Here is a 22,162-nt window from a genome sequence, read left to right on the forward strand (position 1 = left end):
ATTGGCTATAAATAACTTTGATGGTTTTCCTATTTCATAACACAGCAAAGAATTAGTATAATGCAATATACTACAATAATTTAGTATTTTTATTGTAGGATACAAAAGTAATTACCATAACATGAATGCTATATTTTGGAAGTAAATGCAGAATAGATCTGGCTGTCTATCATGGAATAGACTGTTTTATTAGTTTTTAAAAGAAAGCCTTTTGTTTTTTTATCATAGTTATGGAGAAAATGGATCTGGTTTTAGGTGCTATGGCAGTCTAGAGGGGATATAATTTTGCATTCTGTCTCACCATACCCTATACCTGAATTGATCCTAGCTCTCCTAAATCTGGCAGCCCTCCCTTTCCCACTTCTCATGGATGCCTAGCTTGATAAACCCTAATGGACCTCTTTCATTTCAGCAGTTCTGCAGCCTCAACATCGCTCGGCAAGCTCTTCATTGTCAGGACTGAAAAGCCTTCTGTATACTTGACAGAGAGACAAAGCCACCATCTCCTGAGAATTTTGGTTGAAATACCTTAAAAATTCCTAGAAAGTTTTCAAATAATATCTGTCTGAACCAGGCTGTCATTGGCTGGCTACGTTGACCCTTGACTCAGGGATGACAACCTGTTTCATGGCTTGTTGGATTTTATTGGATTTGCTATGAATTGTTGCTCTCTGTGATTTTAGATTGAATATTATTGCATCGTTCTTTTACTATTTCATTCTTGTGCACTAACACAGGAATTTATACTCAAGGGTAGTGTATGAATTTACTGAATAAATGCATAGCTTCTCAAAGATCAAACTGACATTTGAGTTCTCTTGGGCTGGCCAGCTAGATTCTTATTTTTATTGCCTGTGTGTTGTGAGGCAGAGGACTGTTCCCGTAGGTCATGCAAGAGTGGCTCAGGTAGCAGAAACAGTGGGTGCAGTGATGGTGGTTTATACTATTGTGCTCCAGAAAGAGACAAACGTAGTAGCAAGCACAAATGAAAATTTCATTATGCAACAAAATAGCTATTAATTATTTTCACTGTTTGGTTTTTTAAAGCTTTTAATGCAAGACACTACTGAAAGTTCCTGGGTTTTATTTCAGTTCTGCCAAGAGCCTCTCATAGGGTTGTTAAAATATTATTTTTATTCTGGTTCCCTCTGTGCAGATCACTCACACGCTACAGCAGCCTTTCCCAACCAGTGTGCCTCCAGATGTTGTTGGACCACAACTCCCATCAGCCTCAGCCAGCATTGCCAATGGTCAGGAAAGATGGGGATTGTGGTCCAACAACATCTGGAGGCACACTGGTTGGGAAAGGCTGCACTACAGGGTCACAACAGTGAAACATTTCACAGTATCTTAAGAAAAACAGCTAAGCAGATCTTTTCATAGTAAGATTGCATTCTGAATTACAGTATTTTTAAGGATAAATTACATTACATTCACCGTAAGTGCTCGTTTTGGTAAAAAAATGAGGTGCCGGTACTCATAGCTTGATAACAGTCTTGTGGATGTCAGCATAAAATGGCTGCTATGGAAAAAAAAAAGAGGCGCTAGTACTCTGTACTAGTGAGTACTATCACAAAAAAGCACTGAATATACTGCCGGAAAACTCCCTTCCTTCAGCTTCTGATCCCTGGCCAGGATAATGCATGCACACAGGTTACCATCATCATAAACAAACAGCACTGCCTTGTTAGGAATCTCTCTGTCAACATTATAAGCATGGACTTAGAGATTTTCAATATAATAATATCCACATATTAAGCAGTTCTAATTTTATTGTGAAGGCAGAGATCTTTCTGCAAGGAAATGCTCCCCCCCCCCAGCAACACAGGACTCTAAGTGCACTGACCCATATTGGTTAAATTCAAACTCCTTACATTGTCTGTTTACTTTGGCTTCAGTGTTCTCAAATTGGCAACAGAGAACTGACACAAAAGACTTGCACACTCTTTTTCCAGGTTCGTGAGTGTATAAGAAAGAATTGGTTCCTCTCTGGCTAAATTATGTTGATTCCAGTGCAGTACTGTACAACAAATTCTGCTGCAAGACCCAAAATAATGGGAAGATAATCTGAACAGCACATAACCATGCTGTTTCAATAACATATAGCTTCTTATTTATGTGGCTTGATTGCTGTTGTATAGAACCATTGAAGAACTAACTTCAGTGTTCACTTTTTGCCACTCCCACAATCATTTTAGATAATGAATGACAAATAAAGAACTCATGGTGAATCTCAATCCCATGGAGGGCTAGCTCACATGTTACTTTCACTGTAAACCATGCAGAAGCTCAAGTTCCTCATGTTCCAGATTCCCTCAATTAAAGTAATTGAATCAGAATCAAGTGGCACTCATCATTTGACAAACTACCCAATTAATACAACACTTGAAACACCTCTTACGTAATATTTTCCAGAGGGTTAGCTATGTTTTGTTACAGCAAAAACAAGAGATAATTTGGTAGTTTAATGACTTTCCATACCAGTTTGTTGGTCTGTAAGATGCCATAAAGCTCTTTGTTATATCTTCTCTTAGCTAATAGGCATTCTTGCTGTGATGAGGGATTGGAAGGTAAGAGGTACACTAAAAAGTGCTTGGGGTCTTAGATTTACTCACATGTCATATGTTTAATGGATTCATGATTATACAGCCAGGAGAGTGGCTGTATACTATAGTCAGTGGGGATTTTTCACATTCTGCAATGTTAAATTGAAAATATCCCCCATGCAATTCTGATGCTTCCCATAAGCTCATTTCGAAACAAAACCTTACAAAATTTATAGTCCTGAACTCAGAAATGCTTGCTTAACAACCCTCTCAATTTTCATGGTGATACACAAAACAGTCAGAGATAATAGACAGTTCAAGGTGTAAAAAGGGAGAAAAAAAACCCAGAGCCCTTTTGGACTTTTTTCTCTGAGAGTTCTCATAATCTGTTGAAATTCATTAAAAATCAGCCATGTTCACAGAGTACCTGCAATCCCAATGCTGACCGTGCCCCATACTCTGACCTTCATCTTCTGCAGTTTAAAAGTTTAAAAAATGCCTGGCTGATTTTTAATTAATTTAATAAATTGTGGCTGGAACCCTATGATAACATCAGGCATGCTCAGTAAGAACCAACTGTCAGAGTTCTAAAAGCCAGACTCACAGCTGCTGGGCTTGCCTAATCAGGGGGCCACACCCACAGCAGACTATGATTTCACAAGAGACAGTCATGGCTTCCCTCAGAGAATCCTGGGAAGTGTAGTTTGTGAAGGGTCTTAAGAGGAGAATCCTGTTTCACTGAGAGAGCTTCAGTGGCCAGACTGGTTTAACAGACAGCCACTCTGATTGAAATCTGTGAGGGGAACAGGGTGTCTCCTAGCAACTCTCAGCACCCTTCACTAACTACACTTCCCAGGATTCTTTGAGAGAAGCCATGACTGTCTAAAGTGAAATAAAGGCCTGGTGTGGATGTGGCCAGGCACAGCTTTGGTTTAAATTTGGGTGGGAGGCTACATGTGCCTGCTGTAGAATAAAAAGGTGGGGGAAAGGCTGAAAAGCAATGATATTGTTCACAATATTTTTCTTTTGGAAAGGAAAGGGGCTTTCCCTCTGTGCAGTGCCCACCCACCCAATCTCCTCCCCTCCCTGCCCCTCCCCTAGGTCAGTGTTGGACTATGACCTAGGAGACCAGGATTTGAATCCCCACACAGCCATGAAGCACACTGGGTGACCTTGGGCCAGTCACTGCCTCTCAGCCTCGGAGGAAGGCAATGGTAAAACTACCTCTGAATGCCGTTTACCATGAAAACCCTATTCATAGGGTCAACATAAGTCAGGATTGACTTGAAGGCAGTCCATTTCCAGTTTCAAACATGATTGCACAGAAATAAATCCCATTGAACTCAAGAAGTATACAAATAATCAAAACCACCCTCCCTTCTCCTTCCTCCTATCCCCACTCTTGCCCCTTCCTTCCCCTTCCTTTGCCCCTCCCTCCCCATCCCCATCCCCTTCCAATCCCCTCCTTCCCCTTACCCCTCCTCCCGCTCCCCTTCCTCATCCCCATGGTCAGTTTTACCTAACTTAAGCATGATTGCTGGGCCAGGGAAGTGATAAATGCCTCCTTGCGAGAGGGAGTGGTCCCTGGCTGTCTGAAGGAGGCAGCAGTGAGACCACTCCTGAAAAAGCCTTTCCTGGACCCAGAGGATTTCAGCAGCTACAGACCAGTGGCAAATGTTCCATATCTCGGCAAGATCTTGGAACGAGTGGTTGCTGACCAGCTCCAGGCGCTATTGGATAAAACCGATTATCTAGATCCATTTCAATCGGGTTTCAGGCCCGGTTTCGGCACTGAGACGGCCTTGGTCGCCCTGTTTGATGATCTATGTCGGGAGAGAGACAGAGGGAGTGTAACTCTGTTGATTCTCCTTGATCTCTCAGCGGCTTTTGATACCATCGACCATGGTATCCTTCTGGAGAGGCTTGTGGAGTTGGGAGTTGGAGGCACTGCGTGGCAGTGGTTCCGCTCCTACTTGGCGGGCCGTCTCCAGAAGATAGTGCTTGGGGAACATTGCTCGACACCGTGGGTACTCCAATGTGGGGTCCCGCAGGGTTCGGTTTTGTCTCCCATGCTTTTTAACATCTATATGAAGCCGTTGGGTGCGGTCATCAGGAGTTTTGGAGTGCGTTGTCACCAGTACGCTGATGACACGCAGCTCTACTTCTCCTTTTCATCTTCCTCAGGTGAGGCGGTCAATGTGCTGAACCGTTGCCTGGACGCGACAATGGACTGGATGAGAACTAACAAACTGAGACTCAATCCTGATAAGACTGAGATGCTGTTGGTGGATGGTTTTTCCAATCAGATGGTGGATACATATCCTGTCCTGGATGGGGTTACACTCCCCCTAAAGGAACAGGTTCGTAGTCTGGGAGTCGTTCTAGACTCTTCCCTGTCACTTGAGGCTCATGTAGCCTCTGTGGCACGGAATGCGTTCTACCAACTTCGATTGGTAGCCCAGCTACGTCCCTACCTGAGTAAGGAGGATTTTACATCAGTAGTACATGCTCTGGTAACCTCACGTTTGGATTATTGTAATGCGCTCTACGTAGGGCTACCTCTGAAGACGGTTCGGAAGCTACAGCTGGTGCAAAATGCGGCGGCCAGACTGCTAACAAGAACGAAGCGGTCTGACCATATAACACCTGTTTTGGCCTGCTTGCACTGGCTTCCAATACGCTTCCGGGCCAAATTCAAAGTCTTGGTATTAACCTATAAAGCCTTATATGGCGCGGGACCTCAATATCTTTCGGAACGTCTCTCCCGCTATGAACCGGCTCGTACACTACGGTCTGCTACGAAGGTCCTCCTCCGGGTCCCGACTCATAGGGAGGCCTGGAGGGCAGTGACAAGATCAAGGGCCTTCTCAGTGGTGGCCCCCGAACTATGGAATAGTCTCCCCGAGGAGGTTCGCCTGGCGCCGACACTATCATCCTTTCGGCGCCAGGTTAAAACCTTTCTCTACTCCGAGGCATTTTAATTTTTTGTTAATGATTGTAATGTTTGTAATTTGATTTTAGCCTTTGCTGTTTTTAGACTGTGAATTTTGATTTTAGACTGATGTTTTGTATTATATTGTATTTTATTGTATCTATGTTCACCGCCCAGAGAGCTATTGCTAGTCGGGCGGTATATAAGTTTTAAAAATAAAATAAATAATAATATTGCACGGAAGTAAATGCCATTGAACTCTATAAACCTGCAAATGATCAAACCTGCCCTTCCCTCCCCTCCCCTCCCCATTCCTTTGTCCCCCTCTAATACGCTCCTTCCCCTTCCCCCTCCTCCTCCCTCCTCCTCCTCCCTCCTCAGTTTTTCCTATCCTAGCCATGATTGCATAGGAGTAAATCCCATTGAATTCAATAAGCATGCAAATGTTTAGACCTACTTTCCCCCTCCTTCCCCTCTCCTCTCCCTTCCTCCTCCCTTCCCCTGCCCACTCCAGCCCTCCCTCCCCTCCTCTGGTCACTTTTACCTATCCTAAGCATAGGATAGGTAAATCCCACTGAATTCAATAAACATGCAAATGATCAAACCTGTCCTTCTCCTCCCTAACCCCTCCTGCCTGCTCCCATTCCAGTCCTCCTCTCTGCATTTCCACCCCTCCCTCCTCCTCCTCCTCCTCTAAGCAAAGTAAATCAGACATATTTAAAGTGACCATCTGAACTATATCAACTGTCTTAATAATGTTGCTTCCTCCCTGCTAAAACAAGATCAGCACAGTACATGTCTTCTTTCTATTATTTGGGCCGGTTGCAGGTGTTGCCACCACTCACCATCTGTTCAGAGGCACATGTTACCAAATTCTTCCAAGCTACACAGGAAGTGGATTGGACTGTGAAAGACCAACCCAAAGTATGTTTGCATTTTTACAACTTTGTAGGGCAGTACAATATCTCAGAGAGGAGGTCAGGTCTCCTGCTCCCCTGGTGCATTCACTAAGGCTGCCCAATTTCCCTGCTTTTTAAAGTTTGATAGAAATATCTGTGGGCTATAGGTACATTCTTAAACTGCAAGGTTTTTTGCCTATTAGAATGTATATGTGTTTGAGACTGCAGAGAGACCTATTACTAGCAGCTGACTACCTGGGTAGCTGTTTCAGGTCTCACTAATGATAACAGAGCTACTTGGGGCTTTACATAATGCAGATTATCTTTTATTATTTATTTATGTATTATATTTATATCGCCCCTTCCTCCCAGAGGGAGCCCAGAGTGGCATATGGTGTGAATTGCTTCCCTGGTCTATATGCTTTGCACAAATAGTTCATGCATTTTAATACACAACACTTGCAGTGGGTTCTATCTAATGGTGTCAGTGCCTGAGTGAAACAGACGTCCGTGCATACAATGGACTTTTGATCACTTCCCCTTCCTCTCCTTACCCCTGTAGCCCCTGCACACTCCCAAAATCTGCTTTTAAGGTTTGGGGGATGTTCCAGATCAGATTTAGGAGTGTAGGGGTCCACAGGAGGAGAAGAGGAAGAAATCTTGTTGGGTGAGCAGATTTCAACCAGTATCAGGCAGAATAATTATAGCACCATCTTATTTTTTTTAAAAAATAAATATTCATAAACCACACTTTCATATAAAATATCACAAGGCCGTATGTAGGGTAAAAACACAGTATTACAATAAAAACATTAAACGCATCAGTAAGAGCTAGCTGGCAAAGAATTTCAGATTTGAAAGGCCTGTCTTATGATTTGATGTACATACTGACATTCTTACTAGACTGGTTATACAAAGTGCATAAGGTGATCTGTGATCTTTAGGGACTCTCCACATGATAGCTAATACTAGAGGGGTTGATGATGCTATAATATGAAATGAAACACTGCAATTCAATTACTCTAAATGACCATTCATATCATTCCAGTTACCACAGTTGGTTTAATGTGTGAACATGGCCTTAGAAGCCTTGTTTACCACATATTATGCTTGCATTATACCACCATGGCTCATCTAGGCCAGTATTTGCATTACTGATAAATGCATGAATTATGATTGTCCACTGTAACTACTACACTGCAACTGAGTTGCCTTGAATAACCACACAGCAACTACAGCAATCAGTGCAATGTGTGAACATGATCTCAGAAGCTTTGTTTACCGTGTATTACATTTGCTTTGTTTCATATGCCGGCAGATGATCTTATCGGTATCATTTGTATTGCTGCCCTGGGCTCCTATTGGGAGGAAGGGCAGGATATAAATAAATAAATAAATAAATAAATAAATAAAATGTGCTCCATTATTTTTCTAGTTATTTGTTGTTTCTGTCATTAAGCACTTGCTCACCAAGGGCAACAACTGTAGTTCTTTATTAAAGATTCAAAAATCGTAAATATCTTAAGTTAGCACCTCCTCCGTGCTTGTTCTTGTAAGAAGACAGCAGCTGATGGACCTTTTTCCATAGCAATTTATCAATTAATAAACATAATTGTCTGGAAGAAGTGTTTTGGGGCCTGATGTCACTATTAAATCATAGGTCTGTGTCACACTTGGGTTGTGATAGTCTGATATGCCATTGTTCTGAAGCTAACTCAGAGTGAGGGCTGGAGGGGGAAGCAATGCTTCTTTCCCTCACTGTTATTTTCTGGGTAGGAGGTCACAGCAACAGTGGGGATCATGCATACCTAAGTGGGGCAAACACTTCAACCTGTTTGCATTCCTCAAAACTGCCAAATTCCCCATACCCCAATTTCATATGGTGCAAACGGGTGGTGTTGTCATGGGGGACCATTTTGCCTCATCTCTATTGAACCAACTATGTAATTACAGCAGAACAGCTTGGTGCCCTCCAGATATTTTAGACTGTAACTCCCATCGGCCCCAGCCAGCATGGCCGATGATCAGGAATGATGGGGGTCGTAGTCCAAAACATCTGGAAGGGTATAAGATTGGGCAACGTTGGAACAGAATGTTATGTTTCAGACCTCACAAAAAGTGACATCAGCTGTTCTTCAGAAGAGAAAGGAGACAAAGGGGACACACATCTGAGTTGTACTTCCTCGCTCAGCTGCTGGTTCCCGGGCTTCTGCTGCTCGTGGTGGTGATGGTTTATGTTGGGGGGCGGCTGCGGGAGCTCGGGCTCGGGGACCTGGGCCTTGCCTGGAGCAGGAGAAGGATGTGGCAGCGGCTGTTGTTCAGCAGGATGCTCCATGCCAGAGGCCCCGCGCCAGGCTGTTTTTGGGCAGGAGGCGCCAAGCAGGAGGTCCCCATGCTGGGAGATCTTGCGCAGGAGGCCCCGTGCCAGGCTGTTGTTGAGCAGGAGGCCCTGCGCTGAGAAGCGGCGTCGAGGACCTGGGCCTTGCCTGGAGCAGGAGGAGAAGGATGCGGCAGCAGTGGCTGTTGTTGAGCACGAAGCCCTGCGCCAGGAAATGACGGCGAGGAGCACTCTTTCTCTCCCCTACATGCCAGTACAACAGTGGCAGCTGGAAGATCAGGCTGGGCAAGCGTTGCAGTCCCCGGGTGGCGCAATCCATGGTGCAAGCGGTTGCGGCAAGGCTCTGCATCCAGCTCCAAATCCACCAGCTCCATGTCGGGCCAAGGTTCCGCTCCCAGCTGAACACACCCTGCCTCATCCTGCACCTGTTCCCAGTAAAGGGCGATCCAGTCCCAGGAGCTGCGGTGATAACCTAAAGATGGTTTATATAATTAACATTTTGTTTTCCTTTTATGCTATGACCTGAATGCTTTATCTTACAGTGGCTTTTTCCCTTTGCAGGGGTGGAGGACCTATTAAGATGTTCTACCCCCAGAGACTAATGGATCCAATTGGTTTTCAGAGGGCTCTGGGAGGTTTTCTAGTTAGCATGACTGGCTCTTCTGTTGAAGCCCTGGTTGATCTGTGGAATACAGATATGACTCAGGCAGCTGACACCATTGCACCTGATCATCCTCTCTCGACTGGCAGCATTCAGAAAGCTCTGTGGTAAATCCTTCAGGTAAGAGCAATGAAGCAAGAAGGGAGATGGCTTGGGTGGAGAAAAACTCTCAGCAAATGTAATCGAACACTAGTACGTGCTCAAGCTCAAGCCTATTCAGTGGCAGTGAAGGAGGCGAAGAAAGCTTACTTCTCCATCTCCATTGCCTCTTCAGCTTGCCATCCAATGCTGCTGTTTAGAGTAGCTAAGGGCTTATTACATTCTGAAATGAAACCATTGAGTGGAGCCATACGGAGTTTTGGAGTGTGTTGTCATCAGTACAGGAATAGCCTGCTATACGGACCTTCACTTTACGGACACTCGCGAGTATGGACATATTTACAGTAGCACCATTCCCCTGTTTACGTACGCTCGCTTCGCAAGAATGGACACTTAACGGCATGACGCCACCACCCAATCAGTTTCCAACTACAAACTTTTTCTTAAAATAAGGCCTACTGTGTTTATTTTAGTTATAAATGCATTATTTACATCAGTTATGCCCGTATATGACGATTGCAGTGCAGTATATGCATCGATAAGTGAAAAAAGGCAGTGCTTCACTTTAAGTACATTTTCGGTTTACGTACTCGCTCTGGACCCATTGTGTACGTTAATGTGGGGTATTCCTGTATGCTGATGACATGTAACTCTTTTTCTTCTTTTCATCTTCTGCAGGTGAGGCAGTGGATGTGCTAAACCAGAGCTTGGTTGTGATAAATGACTGGATGAGTGTCAATAAACAGAAGCTTAATTCAGACAAGACTGAGATGCTATTGGTGGGTGGTTCCTCTCTCTGGTTGAGTGGTGTGCAGCCTGCTCTAGATGGGTTCATACTCCCTCTGAAGAAGTGGTTTGTAGTTCAGGGTTCTCCTGGATCCATTGCTGTCACTTGAGGCAGAGGTGGCCTTAATGACATGGAGTGCCTTCCATCAGCTTTTATTGGTGACCCAACTATAACCCTCTCTGGACAGGGTAACAGCTACAGTTATCTATACTCTGGTAACATCATGGTTGGACTACTGCAATGCACTTTACATGGGGCTGCCTTTGAAAATGGTTAGGAAGCTTCAGTTAGTGCCGAATGCAGCTGCCCAGCTGTTGACAGGTTTGAGGCAAACAGTTCATATGACACTGATTATTCTGTTACAACTACTCTGGCTGCCTGTATGCTTCCAAGCCCATTTCAAAGTACTTATTTTGACCTATAAAGCTCTTTACAGCTCAGGACCCCAATATCTTCTGCAACACTTCTCTCGATATGAATATACTTGGACCATTAGATCTCCTTCTGAGGTCCTTCTCCAGGTTCCCCCTCTGGGAAAGGCATGGATGGTGATGAAAAGTGAGAGGACAGTTGTGGCTCCCCATTTGTGGAATGCTCCCCCAGCTAGGTTTGTCTGGTGATTTTGTTGGTATCTTTTTGGTGTCAGGTAGAGACGTACTTTTTTCCCCAGGCATTTGATAGATTGAGATGATGTTATTACTGTGCTGCCAAGCTTCCTCTGGCTGTTATGGGGGTTGTTTGTTCTGTTTTATGGAATTATGTATTCACATTTATGTTTTTAATGTGTTATAATTTAATGTGTTTTAATGTGCTGTAAGTCACCTTCAGCTAACAAGCAACTAAGAAGTCTAAATCATGATGATGCTAATAAATGCTTTATTGAACCATAGATGGTTTTTACTGAGTTTTAAGATGGCTTGGCTTCATGTCTTGAAAGGGGCCTTGGTGCTAGATAATATAAGGAGAAAGCAGAAATAAAGTTGGCTTCCCCTTAGTGTTTCAGCGAATCGAAAAGCTCTTCTCAAATCTTATGCTTGTTTCAGATGTTCCAGCAGAGTAAACTAGGAAAGACCATAATCTCCCTACCTTAGAGTATCAGTACCAGGAACTAATTGCAATTTTAATGAATTATCCTTGCTAGCAGATTAAGACTCTGAACAGGCTTAGACTGAGGGCTAACTAGATGTGATAGCGGCAGACTCATGCATTTTTCTTTGTTATTTTGTCTGTTTGCATGTCTATCCCACTTGGGTATAAAGCTGTGTGTGTTTAATAGTGAAAAAACTAAGCAGAAGAGAGATGAACCCTCATCCTTCCAGCATTTTACCTCCCCGTAATCCATTGTTTCAGTCCATTCTGGTATTAGAGCCAAGAAGGGACAGAAGTGGCTGGAAAGCTAACTATGAGAAGGTATGATGCGGGGAAAGGTTTGGTGTTCCTTTTCTGGGAACTCCTGTTACTTTTAACGTAAGTGCAGATGCTTGAGGAATTTGTTCTTTGTGAATTCCAGTAATAACTGATCTGATCTGCATCTTCTGAAATAATGTGCTGAGTGGAAAACAGTTTTCCCCCAGATTTCACACTTCTCTAAATTTTGCAATGCAGTACTCGGCTCAAAAACATATCAGAATGTATAGTTTAGGATAAATATGTTCAGATATGCATACTGGAGAGAAAATATATTGGGAAATAGGTATTTTGTGAGCAAATATGCTAAAAAGAGAGAGAGGCCATTCTCAATAATGGCATACCAATTATGGAATGCCCTTCCTTCACATATTTGAATAGTGCTGATCCTGATGGGTTTTAGGCACCTTTTAAGGACACATTTAATCACTCAGGTTAAATTAGTTGGAAGGAAGAAGGAGCCTGCCCTCACTGATGCCAATGCTGATGTTTGTGATTGTTTTGATGAGTTTGTAGTTTGTTTTTCTTGTCGAATATGTATTAAGTGTACTCCTTGTAACCCGCTCTGGGGTTGATTTTAATGAAAGCAGGTTAAAAGTGGCTTAAGTAAATAAATAAAAATATTTATATACATATTTAAACCAAATTTTCCTGTGGATTAAAAGCAAATCCCCCGATAAATGTGAAAATAGGATGGAATGTAGATATATGATTGAACACATGCCAAACTTGACATGGACCAGAAATAAACTGATCCATCCATCCCTAAAAGAACTGTATGTCAAAACTGTGATGACAAAATAGTCTTTGCTGAACAGAATAAAACATAATGTAGAATTCTTCTGTTTATCTCTTTATGTGTTACCTTATAACATGGCCATTGAATATCTTTATAATGTAGAAACTGCCAAGCAGAATTAAAAAAAATGAGTTTTATATATTAGCACACTGTGACTATATTTTATTGGGGATCATCATCACACCACTTGAATGAAAATGTCCTTGACTATATTTGGCAGCTAGCGTAGGTGTGTAGAAAAATGTTCTTCCCCATGTAAAGCATGCCAGAAGAAAAAGAAACTTCTAATTTGTTTAGACAGTTCACAAGGCAAGGCTATCAGAAAGGTGAAGAAAAAAAATCCAAAATATGACTGGCTACAGAATTAATAGGAAAGAATAAAAGAAAATACAAATTTCAGAATCTATATATAATTTTTTTCTTCCAATCTAATCCTAAATGCATTGATCCAAACTCATTCCTGCTGGAAACAAGGACAACTGACTTAATAAGGCTGTATGGTTGGAGTTCTACTGTTAGACCTCAATGTACAGTTCACAAATGCTAGAGGTTCCTATTGGGTCTGGGCTCTGATTCATATATGCATGTATATCATTCTGTTTCATCACTTGCAGTTTGACCTAGTCTATACATGCAACAGGAGGCAGACCATCCTAAATTGGTAAAGGTAGACTGTATCACATACTATAGGTGGAGGAATCACATTTTTAATGTTTCCCTATGTAACAAATGGCTCCCTGCAGATAACTAGCACAGTACGCTGGCCTAGATCTTGACCCAGTTGGGGGGTGGGTGGGGAAGGATTGAGGGAGTTTTTTTTAAAAAAATCCCATGATCATAGTTTTTGGTATCCATAGAAGTCAAAATGCTTCTGATCAGTGTGTAATCCCACATGAAGTTTTATCTAGAGACCGTGGAGCCAGTGTATCAGCTGTTCAGCTAATATATCTAGAATGGGAAGAACCAGGTCAGGGTGATGCACTCCCCAGTGAATTTAAGCTAGCAGAAAACTGAAAAGGATGCCAGGGATTGAACCTGGGACCTTCTGCATGCAAAGCAGATGCACTACCAGTGGGCTGTGACCCCTCCCCAATTTTTATTTTTACTTTTAAAAATATTAAACCATTACTTTACTTATTTTAATTTTTAAATATAGAAACCAACTAAAATTATTTTAGGTGCCTTGGGTTGGGGAAAGACTTTTGATTTTTAATTGGCATGGTTTCACTAGAAAAATGGAAATGGACTGCCTTCAAGTTGTTTCCGACTTATGGTGACCCTATGAACGGTATTCAGAGGGGGTTTACCATTGCCTTCTTCTGAGACTGAGAGGCAGTGACCGGCCCAAGGTCACCTAGTGAGCTTCATGGCTGTGTGGAGATTCAAACCCTGGTCTCCTAGGTCATAGTCCAACACTCTAACCATTACACCAGAAAAGGGCAGCAAAAAAGAGCAGGAATTCCTATCACCTGTCCTGCAAAATTCCTGAAACATACCTCTGGAAAATTAACAGATTTTGATGTTTTGAGTTTTCTTCCAGTGAACATATTAAATGCAGTGAGACCTTAAGATCTGGGGAAGAATCTGGCAGAGGCAGCATCTTAATAATAAAATATGCCTCACTTTGATATCAGACAAAAAACCTACCTTGATAGTATCAGAAGTAGTTAACTTCTTGGGGTGCTTTAGCAGGAGCGCAGGACGTTTTAGCAATCAACATTTGCTTGCTGTTTTCAGTCATTCTCAAGTCACAGTTTGCCTATTGTGAAATGATAGCTGACTGGTGAAGATTGTAGTGCTGTGTTGGCCACACCATCAGTCGCACCTGAGTAAAACAGAATTTTTTTAAAAAGCCTTACCTCATCACCTGACTTACTCTGTGAATATATATACTTATTTATTTATTTATTATTTGATTTATAGCCCACCCTTTCTCCCAGCAGGAGCCCAGGGCAGCAAACAAAAGCACTAAAACACTTTAAAACATCATAAAAACAAACTTTAAAATACATTAAAACAAAAGTCTTTAAAAACATTTTTTTAAAAAGCTTTCATCTTTTACAAAAGACATCTTTTAAAACAGAAAAGGTTAAAAACGTTTTTTTTAAAAGGTTTAAAAGCATATCAACAAGCAATTCCAACACAGACGCAGACTGGGATAAGGTCTCATCCTAAAAGGCTTGTTGAAAGAGGAAGGTCTTCAATTGGCGCCAAAAAGATAACAGAGATGGCGCCTGTCTAATATTTAAGGGGAGGGAATTCCACAGAGTAGGTGCCACCACACTAAAGGTCCATTTCCTATGTTGTGCAGAACGGTCCTCCTGATAAGATGGTATCTGCCAGGAGGTCCTCACCTGCAGAGCGCAGTGATCAACTGGGTATATAAGGGATAAGATGACCTTTCAGGTATCCTGGTCCCAAGCTGTATAGGGCTTTGTACACCAAAACTAGAACCTTGAACATAGCCTGATAGCTAATAAGTAGCCAGTGCAATTCTTTCAGTAGCGGGGTGACATGTTGGCGATACCCTGCCCCAGTGAGCAGTCTCACCACCTCATTTTGCAGCAGCTGCAGCTTCTGGACAAACCTCAAGGGCAGTTCAACACAGAGAGCATTACAGTAATCCAGACTGGAGATTACCAGTGCATGGACAACAGTTGTCAGGCTATTCCGGTCCAGAAATGGCCACAACTGTCTTACCAGACAAAGCTGGTAAAAGGTACTGCTAGCCACTGAGGTCACCTGGGCCTCTAGCGACAAAGATGGATCCAGGAGCACACCCAGACTACAGACCTGCTCTTTCAGAGGGAGTACAACCCCATCCAAAGCAGGCAACTGACCAATTATCTGAACTCGGGAACCACCAACCCATAGCACCTCAATCTTGCTAGGATTCAGACTCAATTTATTGGCCCTCATCCACCCCACCACCGAGTCCAGGCAGCGGTCCAGAGCTTGCACAGAGTCTCCCGATCCAGATGTTACAGAGAAATAAAGCTGAGTATCATCAGCATACTGCTGACACCTCACCCCAAATCTTATGATGACCACTCCCAATGGCTTCATATAGATGTTAAACAACATGGGGTACAAGATGGTACCCTGTGGCACCCCACAGCACAACTGCCAGGGGGCCAAAAGACAATCACCCAATGCTATTATTATGAAAACAACCTTGCAGATAGGATCAGAACCACTGTAAAACAGTGCCTCCAATACCCATCTCACCAAGTTGGCCCAGAAGGATACCATGGTCAATGGTATCAAAAGCCATTGAGCGGTGACGTAAGAATAGCAGGGTCGCACTCCCCCTGTCCTTTTCCTGATAAAGGTCATCCATCAAGGCGACCAAAGCCAATTCAGTCAATTCAGGCCTGAACCCAGACTGGAATGGGTCAAGATAATCTGTTTCATCCAAGAGTACTTGCAATTGCTGCTCCACAACCCTCTCAATCACCATCCTTAAGAAGGGGGTATTTGTGACCAGTCGGTAATTGTTTCAGACCAATTGGTCCAGGGTGGGCTTTTTCAGGAGTGGTTGGATCACTGGCTCTTTCAGGGTGGCTGGAACCACTCCCTCCTGCAATGATGCATTGACCATACCCTGGATCCACTTGGTCAACCCCCCCTCGGCAAGCTTTAATGAGGCAAGAAGAGCAAGGGTTGAGAGGACACTTTGCTGGCCGCAGCATCGCAAGCACCTTGTCTACGTCATCAGGCTGCATCAACTGAAACCGTTCCCAAGAAGTTGCAGCAGACGCTGCACTGGACACCTCATTGGGGACTACAGTAGATGTAGAGGGGGCATCAAGACTGCTATGGAGGTGAGCAACTTTACCCTCAAAGTGCCTTGCAAACAATTCACAGTGTGCCTCCAAAGGGTCTAAAACTCCATTTCCTGGTGTTGTTGTCAACAGACACCTGAGAATATGGAAAAGCTCCACTGGACGGCTACTTGAGGATGCGATGTAGGCAGAGAAATGGGCCTTCTTCGCCGCCCTCACCGCCACACAGTAGGCATGGTTATGATGTTTTACTCATGCCCGATCAGCCTCTTTCGCCACTTGTGTTCTAGCCGTCATCCAGCCTGTCTCATTGCCCTTAACTCACTAGTGTATCAAGGTGCAAGCCGGGCTCCATATTGCTGGAGAGGGCGCTTGCGGGGAACTGTGTCAAGAGCCCGACGTGCCTCGCTGTTCCACAGTGTAACAAGGGCTTCAACAGAGTCACCTACTCTATCTACTGGGAACTCCCCCAGGGCATTCAGGAATCCAGTGGATTCCATTAATACCCAGAGGCGGTCCATCTTAATCTGTCCATCACCCCTGCAGGGAAGGATCAGAGCCATAAGTCTAAACTTCACCAGGAAGTGTTCTGACCATGACATATACTTGAGGGCTTACATGTAACAAACTGTAATCTGTTTGAAGATCTCTTCTCTGGGTTGAAGACTGAATGTCCCTAATGTTCCACTGGAAGCCCTACTGAAAATTTAACCCTAAAATTCCCTGGTGATATTGTCTTGCCATGGCAGTCACCTGTTTCTTCCTGAATCATAGCTGAATGGCAGGACGGAACCAACAACCCATGTACACCACACGAAAGAAACACACAATGTCTGCACTGATATACAACCATGGTCAGGCCTTATATTTGATACAGACATTTGCATTAAAATTTAAGTATTCAAATATTTTTTAAAGAACATAACTATCCTCTGACAGGACATAGTCTTGGCAACTCTGTTCTGGATAGGTAAAGCTTTGATGTCCAATCAACTTTTCACTCCATTTGACATCTTAGTGCATGAATGAGTGTTATATATTTGCTTGCTAAAATTGTCTAAAATTGGCCTTTGTTCTATAAACCTCAGTTGTGATTTACGGATTGGAGAGTGAAAGCCTGAAAGCGCCTTCATGCTTTCTGAATCTTAAACATGGTATTTTCCTCATGACAAGATAAAATGTTAGATGCCAAAGGTGATTAGGTTTTTCTGTGCCATAAGCATCAAATGGACCCTTTTTATAACATTTGTATGAACAAAATAAACCCTCAAAACAGTATGTACCAAGGATTACTTATTGAATTTCAATTGTTATAGTCTTTTTACCTTTAAGAAAGTGAGCTTCCTTAGATATACTTTTAAAAAGATTTGTAATATAATCATAGTAAGTCACATAGCAAGGGGTCCCATCTTTGATTTGGAAACCTGTAAGACCATAATTCTTAATAGGATAGGAAACTACATTCCATGTATCTAGCACAGCAAAGTTTCAGTACAATTAGGGCTATGATCCAACCAATTGGTTAACTGCTTAGGTTATTACATCAACTATTTAATGCTCTAAATAAATCAGGTATTGTGTTGAGACTATTTAAGAACAGATCTTTTGTCTCAAGAGCACAGGAAAATAATTTCTTTGGAAAGTCACCTAAAATACCTTGGCTTAAACAGCTTCGTGTATGACACACAGTGCTGCCAACCCAGACTTACTGATGAATAATTTCAATCCTAATTCTAAAATATTTATATTGACAAAAAGCAAATTGATAAAAGTTTTAATCCTTATTGAAATCCCATATTCTTTTAGGCAGGAAGGCTGTCCTACCTTGCTTCGTCCTTGTACTGTTAAATTAAAGGTCTGCTTTTTGTGTAACACACACTGTCCATTCCACTGGAAACAGTAATGATCCTATGAATGAAATGAGACAATAACTCCATGAATGATAGGTGCAGAAGATATTACCTTTAAAATATTTGTTATGCTACTTCCTTGTCCAATATTACAGCTATAAATATACTCTGATGATAATCATGACTGACTTTGGCCTTGTTGACATATTTATTTATTTACTGGACTTGTAGTCCACTCTTCTTCCATGGAACTAATATATGATCTCCAAGTGGTCCCCCATCCAACCAACTCACAAGGCCAGACCAATTTAGTTTTGAGAAGTAGTACTATGCTATATACGAATGTAGCCAACATGGTGTTTTCCTGATGTTTTGGATGGCAACTCCCATCATCCCTAGCCAGAATGGTTAGTAATCAAGGATAATGAGAACTGTAGTCCACAACATCAGGAGGGCACCATGTTGACTACTCCTGCCATATGCCTTAGGATCTTAGTGTTTCCACATTTTCCTGGAGCTCAGTTTCAGACTGCTCCCCAACCTACAGCAATGCAGATGCACTGAATTCAGGGAAACATTGTTCCTAGGCCTGAAGCAAAGTTCTGAAGAAACAAACTCCTGAAAATATGCTTGTTTGAGGAAGGAAATGTCCAGGACATCCTGAGCACCATCCAGTGAAAGGTCTTATGAACAGGTCAGAAGTAGTCATGACAAACAAAACAAAACAAAACAAAACCCTTATGAGCTGGCACCCACCAGTTGAGCACATGATAAAGAGAGAAAAATGCTGTAATTATCATGGAGAAGGACCAGAAAGAACGTAAGTCAAGACATCTTTCTTAATGTAGAAAGTGTTGGATTTTTTTTGAATTTGTATTTTATTTGTCCTCACAACAAACCATTATTATTATTGTTGTTGTTGTTGTTGTTATTTAATTGGGAAATACTGCTACTCAGAAAATCCATGGTTGTCTAGAATAGATTCTGTGATTTGTGATTTAGCGCTGGCCATGTAGTATCTGATTTGAATCAAACCAATGGTTTCCAACTGTGTTCCTGGGAACCCTCTGTTTCTTCAGAAGCTTCAAAGAGATCAGCCCTGGAAGCTTATCCACCACTATCTTTGCAAATTGTAAGATGTGTTCTCACTTCAAGCAGAGCAATGAGAACCCCCAATAGCTTTGTCAGGGATCTGTGTAAACTCACTGTGCACCCTAGAACATTCTCTAGATTCTTCTGCAAGAAACAAAGGTTTTTTCTACAACAGATGTAAAGATATTTTTCAACCACTGAAGCAGTCTGGAAAGGATTGCCTGAAGGTAGAAGGTTTCAAAACTGTTGTCTAAAACAGGAATGGGGATTCTGTCGATGTCCAGATGTTGTTGGACCCTTAATCCCAGGTAGCAGAGCCAATGGTCAGGGGTGATGGGAAATGTAGTCCAACAATATCTGCAGGCCACAAGTTCCCCATCCCTGCTATAAAACCAGGATCTAGACCACCCTTTCTGAAGTTAACTTATATTGTGGTCATATCAGTTTCAAAACTTTAACTGAACTCAGTGAGGCTCTTTATGACTGAGCCACTAATAGGAAAAATCACCACCACCACCCTACTTTCTCCAAAAAGATTCTACAAAGTTGACTTCTTCTGTCACTGCAAGGCCATGTGTAATTCAGAAACCTTTTATACACAAACCTTTCTCTTGAGGAATTAATCTTCCTTATTTACTGCTATACAGTGTATTGCACAGAGGAAGAAAGACTGAAAGTCCCACTTAGATATTTTTCATAGGCCAATTGCAGCGTAATATTTTTCCTCCATAGAGGAATACCTGTGGAGGAGAAACACATGTACAAAAAGTTATATCAGAAATGCAAAATCTGTCAGCAGGGGGAGTGGGGGACTCATCAATTCTCTTGCATTTTATATGATCTGGTAGCCTGCCAATTTAAGATGGCGTCACCTGCAAAGTGGAATAGAGGAATCAACAAGATGAAAGAGATCTATTGCCATGATTCTATCATATATAAATCTAGTACAAAAATGGGCAAACATAACCAATAATAAACGCCTAGGGAAAATTGTATATTTAATGCCTTTCTGCTTACAATAGAGAGTTTATTTACAAAATTTATATGATGGTTTTCAAAAAGTGCTCTTGCCTTTAAAAGAAAAACAACTTAATACATCATGCTCATAACTACTGTAAATATTCTTAGACATCAGAAGTTGCTTAATAGTGCTTCAGACACATAAACTTGCTTCTGTATCTTTCCCCCTTAACAGAGTTTTTTCTTACTTTCAAGTTTTGGGGATCTGAATGAAGTGAAATCAAATTGTTCTTTATGGGCAATAGTTGCATGAATTAAAAAACAACAATTACAGTACTCTGAGCCAGAGCTTGGAAAAGTTACTTTTTTGAACTACAACTCCCATTAGCCCAATCCAGTGGCCATGCTGGCTGGGGCTGATGGGAGTTGTAGTTTTAAAAAGTAACTTTTCCAAGCTCTGCTCTGAGCTCCCTGTTTGTATCAGTAAATGAAGAACTGTATTTATTGCTTACCTGGTTACTATGTAACTGTCTGCTGATTTGCTGTCCAATGTGTTTGGATCTCTGAAACAGCGAGACAGAACATTCAGTGTGACAGATGTAAAGCTAGCTAAGGTACACAGCAGATTCAATTGACAAGACATATGTTTCAAAGACTAGTCAAGAAAGTTAGCATGCAACTCCAGCTGCAAGAGACTTTTTTTTAAACAAAATGAACAGCAACTGCCTATGTTCTGTTCTCATCAAAAAAGTAAACCAATCACATTGACAAAAAGCCACCAGAAACAAAAAATTGTAGTTAAAAGATTTCACAGTTTTGGTATCCCTACTATAAAGTCTTCCTTTTTTGTCATAAAAATTTAGGTTATATATTCACTGTTAGCAAGAGTTGCATTACTATTATTGTTAATTTTAGTTCTGTTTATTGCATTGAGGGTTATATATTGTAAAATAATTTTGTTGCCACTAGTTAATGTTAATTAGTTGTTTTAATAGCCTATAATACCTATTTGTTATGTTTTGGCAGGTTTACTTTTTTAACTATCAGTACTTAATCACTTGGAATATTTAACATTGCTGTTGCATACTCAAAATTACAGAGTTACTATTAATGTTACCTGTTTAACGTTTAGTCATCCTTTGAGTCCTGCGACATATTTCCTTAATAATCATCAGCCATCAAGTCTGATATTCTCAAAAGAAATAACAGCCCTCTAAACTGCCTTCAAGGGAGGTGATAATTAGCACTGAAAATTACAAATAAAGTTTTTGAAGTTGAAGAGCAACAACTGGGCAGTGACACTGATGATTGGTTTCTCAAGACAAATTATTAGATAACTACGCAAATGCAGTCAACACACTCCTCAGAGTGAAAACAATAAGGTGAGTCTATGCAATGCTTACATGTTGAATGGGATATTTAATGTGCGGGAAACTCAAAGGTTGAAGAACTAGCATTTAGACAGTCTAGCACTGGTAAGTGGTAATCTTACCTCTTTAAACTCCATTACATTCTCACGAGAGACATGCTAATACAAACAAGTCAATCAGAGTGTGTGTTTAGCAAGATCAAGCTTAGAGGATCGTTTAAAAATCCATTTATTGTTCTAAAGCCACATCTTTTTTTCTCATTAACATGTTATACATTAGTGTCTGCTATCCATGATTCATGTCACAGTTTAGTTTGTTAGCTTTTAAATTATTTAACAACCATAAGTTATTAATACAACTTTTAAAGTCTTGTACATATTCTTAAAACAAACTTGGGTTCATTTATATATTTTGTTATTGAAAGAAGTTTTTATATCAAAAACATTTTAGGCATCTCTTGAAGAAGAAATCAAGCAGGCATTTAAAGCTAAACACACGTAATTCCAAATTTAGTTTCTTACAAAAGGTTTCAGCTTTATTGACAAATTATGGCAAACATATTTGACAAAATTATGGTTTCCTATTTAGAGAAGCTTACACATGGAACTTTATGTGATTTTTTTAAAATAAAAAAGCA

At 41.5% G+C, this 22,162-nt stretch overlaps 1 protein-coding gene across 2 annotated transcripts in view; it reads right to left on the bottom strand.

Moving 5' to 3' along the window:
• Positions 1-14,170: 14,170 nt before the first annotated feature.
• Positions 14,171-22,162, bottom strand: part of KHDRBS2 (KH RNA binding domain containing, signal transduction associated 2) — a 626,273-nt gene continuing 618,281 nt past the window's right edge. For both annotated transcript variants that reach the window (XR_009762509.1, XR_009762510.1), the window contains exons 10-13: positions 20,668-20,718; positions 19,800-19,935; positions 18,078-18,161; positions 14,171-14,293 (exon numbers count right to left, since the gene is read on the bottom strand). The gene's annotated coding sequence lies outside the window, so the exon portion shown is untranslated. The remainder of the gene's footprint in view (positions 14,294-18,077; positions 18,162-19,799; positions 19,936-20,667; positions 20,719-22,162) is intronic.

The sequence above is a fragment of the Rhineura floridana genome, chromosome 4 (genome assembly GCF_030035675.1).
Source record: "Rhineura floridana isolate rRhiFlo1 chromosome 4, rRhiFlo1.hap2, whole genome shotgun sequence".
Taxonomy (NCBI): Eukaryota; Metazoa; Chordata; class Lepidosauria; order Squamata; family Rhineuridae; genus Rhineura; species Rhineura floridana.